This window comes from Thermobia domestica, chromosome 7 (assembly GCF_964235325.1).
Source record: "Thermobia domestica chromosome 7, izTheDome1.hap1.1, whole genome shotgun sequence".
In the NCBI taxonomy this organism is placed as follows: Eukaryota; Metazoa; Arthropoda; class Insecta; order Zygentoma; family Lepismatidae; genus Thermobia; species Thermobia domestica.
The window spans coordinates 759760-772439 of NC_137460.1; the positions used below are offsets into that span (position 1 = coordinate 759760).

Here is a 12680-nt window from a genome sequence, read left to right on the forward strand (position 1 = left end):
CTCGATATAAACCAATCATCAATTACGACGACACCGAATTTGTACCTTATCGTCTACACTTAGATTTTTCCGCTGTACGACTTAAAAATGAATCATGTTCCGGATATGAAAATTTAATAACTTTACTGCATAAGAAAGAGGCACGATTTATTTCTAAAATCAATAATATAATACCATGCGATTTTAGGCAAGGATGCTCTCACAGGCCTAAACGGATGATTTTCAGTCTTCTAATGGGGCTTACAAATTTGGCATTCAGTGGCTTCTCGCTGTATGAAGTACACAAGTTAAAAAGCTCTATAAACCTTCTTAAAGACCAAACAGATTACCTTAATGACCAAATACAGCAAATTAAAGAAAGTAATTTCCAACTAACCCACATTGTTTCTAACCTCACGGTAGCCATTGAGAAACTAGTCTCTCAGACACACCACGAGATTCTACAATTAATGTGCACCACGGCAACAAATGAACGATTTCTAATAACTCTCTTAAACTTTCAACTCATAGAACAGCACTTCGACTTAATAATACAAAGTATATTGGATAATAAAATTAACGACGCTCTAATTAAGCCAACACTTGCTAAAAGTATTATACAGGATAACACAAACCTAAGAGGCACTCTGATGGAACAAGACTTAGGACTTTTCTACCAATGCTCCAAAGCATATCTTGTGTCATTTGATTCCAATAAAGCAAATTTAGATATTATATTACAAATCCCTATTATAAGGGACAATAATTACTATTTTCTTTATAAAGTATTTAATAATGGATTTTTGACAGATTCTTCATAGCTCCGCTTACAAACACCTGAATTCGCCATATGGACACCATCAGGAATCTTCGAATTTGACGTATCACTTTGTCAAACACATCGTATGTTGGAAATTTGTAAATTCCAAACACAAGCTAGATCCCAAAAAACAGATTGCTTATATGATCTTATCTTCCGAAATATAACAACAACATGTCATGCTAAACCTACATTATCTAAGGCAGAAGAATATTATTTATATACAACAACGGGACTTCTACTCACAACACGAAAAATAGTAAGAATAGCTCATCAAAGAAATCATATAGTTGTTACAGATGAGATGGATCATTCTTTAACTTATTTTTTCCCATATGAAGAATATGAGTACATTAAAACAGAGACCCTCAATTTACCCACTAGACATACGGCAAACGTTACCGTAGAATATCGCACACTTCCGACTAACTATAACTTTAATTTCACCTTCAATCTTCAAAACATACAACAAACTGTAACATCCCTTCAAGCTCTAATACAACATGAACGTAGCCATCTACCAAGTCATTTTTCCGAGTTACATTTGCACCATGCTTTTCCATGGACTATTCTTATTATCTCTTGTATCTTATTTTTTCTTCTCCTCGCCATAGGAGTAGCTTTACATTTTCTGTATAAACGTTTAAGAACACAACAGCACTAATAACACATTTTCCTTTCCAGAACTATGTTCCAGCTTCTGCTACCGATAATTCTTTTTTCATCGGTCCTAATAACAATAATATCTTATCTGTGCCTACTCTTTTGCAAGTCACGTTACAATAACAAAAACTTAGCTAATCGACTCCCTATATCGTTACCATTAGAAAGACTCAATACACCGGCGCCTAATATCCAGACAAAAACTCGAACTATGCAACCTACACATACAGAGTGCGACGTCCATATTAACACCGAGTTTACTAACCAAAACGTTCAAACGATACCTACAATCAGTGAACTCGTTTATATTTATTAATAACAGTGATGACACTTCTGCCCACTTTGAGGGAAATGATAAACTGTTTTTGATCCTGCTTAGTTGGGAAGGAACTACAGTGTTATTACCATTATGTGTATATTTCACAACAAGTTTTTCATAGTGATATTGGTGTATTATAGTGTTTATAGTGTTTCCTTGTGCATAAACAGTATCTCAAGTGTTTCAGCGTTGGTGCAGTTACCTTTTACTAATTACAATTTTGTACTTTCTCAAAATAATCTTCCAGATTATTTTTTTCCAGTGTGGGGGGTGCAAGGATCCCCACATCACAACAGACGCACGTGCTATTATTTATAAACAACATAGCAGACAGCAAGCCAACGTAGAGGAACACCGAGGAACGCCGAAAGCAGACGGACCTCACGAAAGGACCCGAGGAGGACAAATAAAAGGAGGAACACCGAGGGACCAAGCATCAGTCGTCCAACTGATCAAATCACCTACACCGCCCTGAGGTCGCACTGGACTAGGGGACACCCATCCTTCCCGAGGTCGCACTGGACTAGGGATCCTCTCAACAACAAAGCCTTGCGAAGCTGCCTTGAGCTGAGGGGGCTATCCTTGCAAACTCACCGAACCGGCAGGTGCCTTGGAGACTGCTTTGAGAGAAGGGGCACCGTGCAAAACACCTATACTCCTCTACTTGGACATTAACGAGGAAACAGCATTATTCTCTTTGTAATCAAAGACGTTTTGTATTTATCAAATTTTATAATAAAATTGGTGAAGGGATAAATCTCGGTCCATTATTGGCTCTACCAAAAACATTACAATATATTTTACGGACATGGTTTTGGTGTCATTTTGTAGCAAAATACATCAAGTTTTGACTCAGGTAGTACACTAGTTTAGAAAGAAGCCACTGCAAGCGGTAGCGGCAATTTTTTTTTTTTTTTTTTTTTTATTTTTTCAGCAAAGATTGCTGCCTTTACCGGTTCCGCGCGTGCTAGCTGTATGTTTCGGTTTGAAGAATCCAAGTCTGCGATAACTGTGCTACGTAATGTTGGTACAAAGTATGATAAAGACCGTCCCAGTAAGCCTACTATTTATCAGTGGCATAAGTATTTTATTGAAACTGGATACTCGGTAAGACAAAACAAATCTTCACGTTGTTGATGTACGTCTGAAGAAGTTGTAGAGGAAGTGAAAGCTTTGTGAACAGTCCTACAAAATCAACCCGGTGTGCTTTTTGATAGCTGGGCGTCCCACACATGACAGTTTGTCATGTGTTGAGAACACGGCTGGATCTCAAACCGCACAAATTACAAATGGTGCAAGACACTGATATTCACACCTGTCATGCTGCAGCGGGTTTGGCAACAATGAAATGAAATGAAATCTTTAAGTTTTACGTCCCACGATTATGCCGGTCATGGGCGGCGATTAGGGGGGGGCAGTTGCCCCCCCCCTTCTTTTTTGAAGTGACCCATTAATGTATATAGAGTTTCATTTGGAAATGTAAAGTTTTTGTGTGTATTACTGGTTCATAGAAAAAGATGTGCCATATAATATTTTTCGTTGCGTGAGTAGGCCTATGTATTGGTTGCCTTCCCGTGGAGTTAAGAAACTACAGGAATTGCGTTTTAATTGTCACGGAAAATGGGAAGGCAACAATTCTAGGATACTTTTATTTCTTCTTACAAGGGTTCGATATCTTAATCAGCCGCTTTGAAACTAATTGAGAGAATATTTCGCCAAAAAAAAAAAAAATTCTTTCACGAGTTATTCTTTAATTTCACAAAAATTGAAAGTTCCTAAAATATCTTTCATCTTTCTAATAGTAAGGAATATTGATTAAAAAGAGAGTAATAAGAAACAACTTCTGCCTTCTCCATTGAGTTGTTGATTTTGAGGTTAACGTCCTTTTCAGCAACGAGGCTATATGAGACGGAACCTAGTGATTAACGTGGAATCCGAAACACATGAGCTCCGACCAGGAATCGAAGCCGGGTCTCACATACCCTTTTCATTGTTTTGCAGTGTAATATACGAGTGAAGTGGTGTGTTTAGGGGTGTACGAGTGTATATACAATTAAATTTAGTGAATTCGACATAACTCTAGGTTTTATAACTGGAGTGATTCTAAGTATTGTTGTGTTTTGATATGTGTCCAAGAAAGTGAAAACTGCACCTAATGGCAACGAACATGTTTCGGGAAGCTGTAGAAGTATTTCCTTAAATGTCGTAGCATATGCTTGTAGTAATTTCTGTCTTTCATTTTCTAAGAGTAATAACTTACATTTAATAGCATGTGTGGAATTAAAAATATAAGTTGTTCATTAATACCCAGTTTAAATATAACTTCTACAGAACAAGCTTCATTATTCATTACTATGATTAATATTATCCTTTCTATTTATTTGTTTTGCAAATTTCTTATTAAATACTCCGATCACAATTTTCCAGACAGAATTTTAAGATGTTTATTAGCAAGAAATCAAATCTCTTCTTACACCTTCGTTGTTTAAAAGTACAAAGGGCTAGTTCCTACTTGCGTTGCTCTTGTCAATTTGCTTAATAAAATATGAAATACGATATACAATATTTTAACTGAAAAAATAGTATCCTATTAGTTATACAACATTTCGTCAAATAGTGTTAGAAACAAACAAGGAAACTAACATTAATATACAAATATTCAGGTCTTGCCCCCCCCCCACTTTTAACGTTCAATCGCCGCCACTGATGCCGGTTAGGCTAAAGGAGACGGTGATGATGAGGAATGAGTGAAATGGTGGAATAAAGAAAGTGGGAGGAAACGGGAGAACCCCGAGAAAACCCACGAGCACGGTGTTTGTCCACCACAAAGTCCACATGGTGCGAGCTGGGATCGAACCAGGGACCCCACGCACGTTTGGCAACAAATAGACTTTAGACGGAGTTGAGTTGATTTTAGTTTAGCGTGCCTTTCAACAGCGAGGCTATATGAGACGTGGACCTACTGATTAACGTGGAATCCGAACCACATGAGCTCCCGCCGGAAATCGAACCCGGGCCTCCCACGCCAAAGGCGCGTACGCTAACCGCTTAGCCACGAGGGAGCTCAGACTTTAGATGGAATGTGTGCCGCATCGCCAATGGAAGCTACATTGAATCTCTTTAGGTATAAGGTTTTAAAAAAAAATGTATTTTGCTACAAAAAGATACCAAAATCATGTCTGTAAGCTAAATATATAAATCAATATCAAAGGAGTTTTCAAAGCTGTAAAGTCCTTCTTGATACACCCCGGACATAATTTGACACACTCTTGATTTAATGTGAGTAGCCCTAACTAGGGATGATTCCATACCGGGACCAATTACCTGGGGAAAAAATATATATCGTCTGAAAGCTCTTGCTATGAGAAATACGAAACCGTTTTCAAATTATGGGCAAACTCGCAACTTGACCCTATAAGGGGCCGGTTTGTTGATGTTTGTGACCCTATGTATGGCATATTCGACAGAATGAAAATAAATGTTACGCATAAGTGCCTGAGGCCATCATGTTCCTTTTTGCCTCATTACTAGAACGGGACTCGAGCAAGGGTTTGATAATATCACTTTGCACCCAGATATACCCATTTAGTCAGTGTTGCCAACGAACTATAAATACAATGTGCAAGATGGTTTCTGTCTTCCGCAATAATCCGATTTGAAATGTGTTTTTTGGGGGAGAAATGTGATGATTTGTATCCGACTAGCACAAAGGAAAGTGAGATGAAATTGATGTCCCTTGCTGTATAATATACAACAGGTTCACCTCAGAAATCAGATTCTTCTACCGCAATATATGTAGCATCTTCCTCCTCAAAATAAGCCTTAAGTCTGCCCTCCTTCCAATGTTGAAGACAACTCTGCTCCCCTGCTCCTCCACAACATTGTTTTTCAACTTCATAAATATTTTGAGCATCGCTTATGAACGGTAATAAAATAATTATCCATCAATAATATTAGTATTTTTTGTCCTGTTATTTTTGAGACAACTGCTGATTCTGAGGTTTGGAGGGCCGCGGTGGCTCATTCGTAGAGCGTTCACCTCTGGTGCTTGGGGTTCCGGGTTCGATCCCAGCCCCCGCCAAGTGAACTTTGTGGTGGACAAACACCGTGTGCGTGGGTTTTCTCGGGGTTCTCCCGTTTCCTCCCACTTTCTTCATTCATTACTCATCATCACCGTCTCCTTTAGCCTAACCGGCATACCTGTGGGATGTAAAACTCAAAGATTTCATTTCATTTTCTGAGGTTTGGCCTTGAGAAATATCAACCAAATTCGACGGGCTACTTAAGTAAGCCATAACACCCTTCTTCACACCTCAAACCGGTCTAGTCTTTATGACAAACAGAAGTTAAAGGGTTGGACTGACAAAATGCAAGACTACAGCGCGAAGTCGGTGATACACACCTCACACACAAAGCTACTAGTTTATTTAGTATTCAATCCAAATATTAACAAATGGAATTTATTTATTATAAATTAATTTAGAAATTACAGTAACTAAACAAATTTTCAGCAACATACTGAACATTGCCGAGTTACGAAAAACAAATACATTTATATGATCTAAAATTTTTTGTTCATTTATGTGCAAGCTTTGATGTTATTACCGGTATCTACTGAAAATGGCAAAGTGAGTTTCATATTAAAAGTTTAAGTATATTAATTCTGTTTCCTTTTAGCTTGTTTCAAATCGCATGAAGTACTTGTTGTAATTGTAGACTTATTGTATTAATATATTTCCATTCTTGTATGCAGATACGAAAAAGTAATTAGCAGATTGAGTAGTGTGTTAAAAGCAACCCAAGCAATTTTTTTCTTAAAAGGATATTGCAACTTAACGTAAACCATACACCGTCAAGTATGCGTGAATTTAAATAACTGTGTGTTAGGTGTGTGATCTAACTATCTGTTCGGTATCTGTATCGAACACTTCAAGATGCAACTTTCGTTTATGTTATCGACAGCTGTCAGTGCTGTGTAACAAACTGAACAACATATTGAAACTAGTTTCCGCTCCTTCCGCCTCCCTGCTGAGTGAAATTTGTACTTAACGGAAGAAAAATAACGGATATAGTATACATGAAGCTGCATCAGTTCCCGAAGGAGCAGGACGCTCATACTTTTAGGGATTATTCAGAGTATGTACGAACTTACAAAGGGGGTAACAAAGCGACTTTTATTTACTTATCGATTGATAAGAAAATAAAAAAGAACGTACCTGTATTTTATATCTGCATGTGTAGTGCCCTTGTACTTAATCTATGACTATGTGTGTGTGTGTGGGGGGGGGGGGGGATTTAACGCATATCGCATGTCTTGTGCACATGGATACTTCTTACTATTGTACCACGTAGAAAATTTATGGTATTTCATGTAGAAGTGATAATAGAACACAGAAGAAACGCAGATCAGGGGGTTCTCATATACTATTACCGTGCAAAGTAATAGAGGTTAGATTTGATTACAATAAGTTACCAGAATAAGTACGTTCGATATTTTGCTTCATACTCTGTATCAGAACTCAACTGGAAGCGTGAGTACATGTTGAGTTGGATGGATACAGAATCGTAAAGAGGGGAACACAATATAAGTTAGTTGTATAAAAAGAAAAATCCCGTAAGTCATACTTTCCATTAGCCGACCCCATTTTATTTTCTTGATAGCACAGAATGGATTCGAAATAATTTTCCTGAACAATATATAAAACTTCTTTTGACATCAATATTATTGCAATGAGAGTTATTCCCAGAGACAAAGTGAGTACTCCAATGCTATTCGCAACTGGTGCTATTTAATAATCTGTCCAATTGATTAAGGCTTACAAGTTACTTGGCAAAATTGTCACTTATCATTAAAACTTCTATTATCATAGTTATGCGGAGAATTTGATAGTTTAAGCACAAATTATGTGCTATAGACGTGACTCTAGAAGTACTGGTGAGGTTTGAGTAACGCCGTCGCGTCTCATCCTGACTGAAGAGAAAATGTCCAACCTATACCTCCACGTGGGAGAAAGCGGACAACGACTAGTCGGCAAACGTATGTAGGGACCAATTGATTCCAGGGATAAGGAGTAGTCAAACTCTACAACGTCCTCGGAGGAGGAGGAGCGATGGGGGTCAGGGCAGTTTCTTATACTTAAGAGGAGAAACTATCTTAAAAGATGGATGAACCACAAGGTGGTCAACGGCATAAACATGTGAGACTACTCTATTATTCTTTCCCAGGAGGGATGGAGGAGGAGACTAAACATAATGATGATTCTTTCTGAGATAAAATAGCTCTCCGTTCGGATCTCCGGGCGTGGATTACTCTGGGAAGACTCATAAAATATACCTTTACTACGTATGTGTAGGTAAACTTGAAAATTTTAAAGTGGAAATGGTAAGTGTAAAGTCAGTGCACAGCATATTGAAATGAATTTAAGTGATAGTGAAAGTATTTTATGTGTAAGTGTGCTTTTCCACTACCCTCGTTTATGCATATACCTCCATCGCTGACGCGCCTGCTGCCAACGGATGCAACCCTTCGCTACGGTTCTGCCCCCTCCTCCCCTCTCTCTCTTTCTGCGCTCCTGCGACTTGGTTTGACAGTGTTCGTGCTTTTTAATGACCACCTAGCACAAATTGGTTCGTGTTTTATGCACTGTATTTTTATGCGGCAAGGTTCTAGAACACAGGTACCCCTTCCCATTTAGCTGTAATAAGAACAGAAAAACAACGAGCCCTGCGGTGCTCTAACCCGCCTTCACTCGCTAACGCTCGTTCGGCAATACTTTGTGAATTAATTATTAAACTTTGCACAGAAAGTAACCAACCTAGCTACTAACCTATATCGAGGGGCCTGTGTTCTAGAACCTTCCCTTTTTATGCCATACGTCCACGCTGTATTTATACTGAATCCTCCTTAAGTCAATCTGCAACTAGTAATGGAGCTCCTCATTTAGTGCATGATCTGCTAAAAGAAGTACAAAGCTCTAAAATAACCTAAAAATGTAAGAAATGTGTCAAAATTTTATAGAACCGTCTACTCAAGTAATGCCTCTATCCTAACCTACTCTAGCATTACCCTCTAAGACTGTTCTACTTATTTAATTTATTTGCCTGTTTTGCATACAAATGGGAGTATTCTCGAGTACGCATACAGTTGTCAAAATTACAAAATAATTACATATATGCTATAAAAAAAAAACTTACAGATAGAGTAATACATATGTAACTATGACTTATAGGCTTGAGCATGTATTGTAAAGTTTAACCGAAACAATAAATATACAGTCAACAAACAGTAGTCCCTCAACTCGTTTAACTGTGTGCTCAGTTAATAATATTCTATCAATTACTTCATCATTTATTCGCAATGATCACTTGTTCACTACGCGTAAATTTTATATAACCTTACAGGCCCGTACACTGCTTAGTGTACAAGAGGACATTTACACAAGTGCAAGTATGTACGAGAGGAACGTAACAATTTTCCCCCTACTAATGACACAGCCTTCAAAATATGGTATAAGAGTTCGTACAAGCAAATTGCTACTTGCAAGAGTAATCTCTTATTATTATTATTCACCAATTTAATGCCCCAGACAAGAAACACCGTTGCATATTCATTTGAATGTTAATATTAGTACCTGTAAACACTAAATTTCGCTTTGTGCTGCTCTCTTGCGTTCTGTAGCAGTGATGCCAATTCCTTCAGAGCCGTTTTCCCTTCACAAGCTTCAGAATTTCCCTTTTCCGGACAAAATTTCCCTTCATCCAAACCGTTCAAGTGCTGTATTTAGTAAACGTATTTTTAATTGTTTTCGCTTCCACCCCCTCACCCCAATCTTATAACCACATACAAGCAAATACCTGACAGCCTTCCTTTGAGCTTACGCAGAATTTGAACTTGATTTGTTGTTTAGGTATCTAAGGCATCGCGATAGAGGAGGGGAAAGGATATGGAAAGGTGTAAATCAGGACCTATGTTAAAGGTGCAATCTCTGCATTTGCCTGGTGTGACTGATTAAACCCTATAAATACCTCGGTCAGGACGGACAACCTAAATAAATGATAAAAATATAAAATAAATATTAGGTAAATTTAATTTTTATCCTAGATATCATGATAGATTTTAATATTAATGTAACCTAATATTAAGTGTATATTTGGTATGTACTTACTTAAGAACAGCACTCCCATATTTAGTGAAACGAATACGAACAAAGAAAACTCTAGCTGGTACTGTCTTTGGCTGTACACGAGGAATGTTCGTAAGCTTAATACAGAGTTTAGAGATGCGGAATTCTTAAGAATTTATAATTCTGTGCCCACAGTTACCAGAAAATTTGTAAACTTACACAAACACACACACGCTAATGACCCAGTATTCGCCCATATATACATATTTACATTCACGACACGCAGATTTTCTTCTCTTACATCTCTTCACAATCAATTTTCTGGTTGGGAAAAAGATCTTCTGATTGGGAAAACCAAACTGTTATAATAGTTGGAGTGATAATTTAATTGAGAAATATTTCATCTTATTGCATTGCATTTAATTCAACAAGAGGAAGATTAATTTTTATAAAAAAAATTTTAAATAAGCATTGTTGTAATGTTTCGAATTTAACTGAATATGTTGATCGATGTGTAATGTTGATAAATATTAACGAATGCAAAGCAAGATAACTTGTGAGAATTTATATGAAATATGTGCAACGGATTATGTTTGGAATAAATACGACGTTGAATATATACTGAATTTTAATGAGATTAATCAGATACGTAAATACATTCAATCTATAAATGATTGAAGAGAGGTTCAAATTTCCCTGCAATATTGAGAGATTACAAGGAATTTCCCTTTTTCCCTTTTCTCCAAAATTTACTCAAAATTTCCCTGCGCCAAGGGAAATTTCCCTTCAATTGGCATCACTGTTCTGTAGTCTGTCTTATCAGTGTGGCCCATTAAATGAATGAAATCAGTCCTATGTACTACACATAAAACAACTAACTGGTTTCGGTACTAGGGGCCTCATTCCATGTTGGAAAGCGTGAATGCAATGCAAAATCTGCGCTTTAATCACAGAAAATAGGCTTGGTAGTTAAATTAATTTTTACAAGTTTTCCGTTGTGTTACGCTCCGATTTTTTTTTCGAAGACTGGAACGAAATGAGCCCCAAAAATTAATAAAGGAAGATATGTGGTGCCCAGACTCTTTGTTAGGAGATATGTCACACCTACCATTGCAACCACTTTCAGGTCTTTTTTTTTTTTTTTTTTGTATCAGTTAGAGGTCTGCACGGTAGGGAATTCTTAGCCCGAGTCCGATCCCGGCCCAGCCCGTAAATTTATAATCTGAGACCCGACCCGAGTCCGAAATATGCTTTAAGCGTTAGCCCCAGCCAAGCCCAAGCTCATGTGATAATCAAATGAGTATGAAATAAGTCCGAATTTCAAAAACTTAATAATTAACACAAAATTGTATTTTTATTTAATTAGAGGTTTAATTAAGCATTTTAAAAGCTTATATGATTCAGACAGAATATTGAAATAAAGGTTATCGTTTACACTTACTAACTATATGAATTCTCTAATGAGTACAGGCATCATGTCTTGGCGGCCATTTTGAAAACGGTGACCTATATGAACAATTTTCTGCCACAACGCTGTTTAGTGTATGAAGATCTATCGAACGAGGTATCACTTGATCCATATTTTCGTTTAAAATTTCTAAGTTGGACCTGGGTCCCCATCAAAGGCGGCCCTTGGGGGCACCGCGACAACATCATTCGATTTGGCCCACGGCTTTCCTATTTGAGTTTTTGTTTGGTTCATTTATGTTCAACCGTTTCATATAAGTGGTACTGGACGTTTATCTGATACAAGTAAGATATCTTGGCGGCCATTTTGAATACGGTGACCGATATGAAAAATCTTTTGCAACACCACTTTTTTAGTTTTTAAAGATCTATCGAACGAGATGTCACACGCCCCATGTTTCCATTTAAAATTTTAAAGTTGGTCCCCGGGCCCCCTTGAAGAGCGTCCCTGGGAAGCACCGCGACATCAGCATTCGATTTTCTCCACGGTATTTCCTATTTGAGTTTTTGTTCAGTTCATTTATGTTCAACCGTTTTCGAGATATTTCCGTGGAAAGATTAAAATGGACCATCCAATATATCTATCTATCCATCTATCTATCTATCTATCTATCTATCTATCTATCTATCTATCTATCTATCTATCTATCTATCTATATCTATATCTATATCTATATCTATATATATATATATATATATATATATATATATATATATATATATATATATATATATATATATAGCGAGAGAGAGAGAGAGAGAGATGGTTTTGAATGATTTCCCGTGGGACGTCATTTTGAATTACTACCTTACTCAGATATTTGTCACCCTTTTTTGTATTCATGATAGCCCACTAATTAATTGTTGAAAGTTTGGTCTGGTGCTTTATTTTATATCGAAAACTTGTCAGGCACATGACTATTAGGCTATATTTAAATGGTTAAATCTAGGCACAATATGATTGAGTGCTTAAAGTGGTTTCTGTAAGCAGGTGGAACGCCTACCTAAAATCAGTAGATTCACGTGAGGGTAAAATCACCTATACTTAAAGAGTTAAACACAGTAGCAAACATATAGTAGGCCCTAAAGTGGGAAATGGTACATTAGCCAATTGCCACTGTTGGTTTTTCGCTGTAATTGGCTGCTTTACCGAACGTTTACAAACCAACTCAACTGTCAACGTAGCACCAAGCAAAGACTTGAAACTACGATTGGTAGTGCGAAACAAATAAATGTTGGCAAACTGTTGGTTGACCACACAAAACTACGTTCGGTAGACATATTCTTCAGCTTCATTTTCTCAGTTACC

General features: G+C 37.3%; 1 protein-coding gene across 2 annotated transcripts in view; it reads right to left on the reverse strand.

The window, feature by feature from the left end:
* mRRF1 (mitochondrial ribosome recycling factor 1) overlaps positions 1–9495 on the reverse strand; it is a 47347-nt gene extending 37852 nt beyond the window's left edge. Inside the window, exon 1 of one of the 2 annotated variants that reach the window (XM_081764041.1) lies at positions 9413–9495. The gene's annotated coding sequence lies outside the window, so the exon portion shown is untranslated. Of the gene's footprint in view, positions 1–9351; positions 9373–9412 lie in introns of those variants that run through there. The other variant, XM_081764042.1, reaches the window with a different exon arrangement.
* Positions 9496–12680: the final 3185 nt, after the last annotated feature.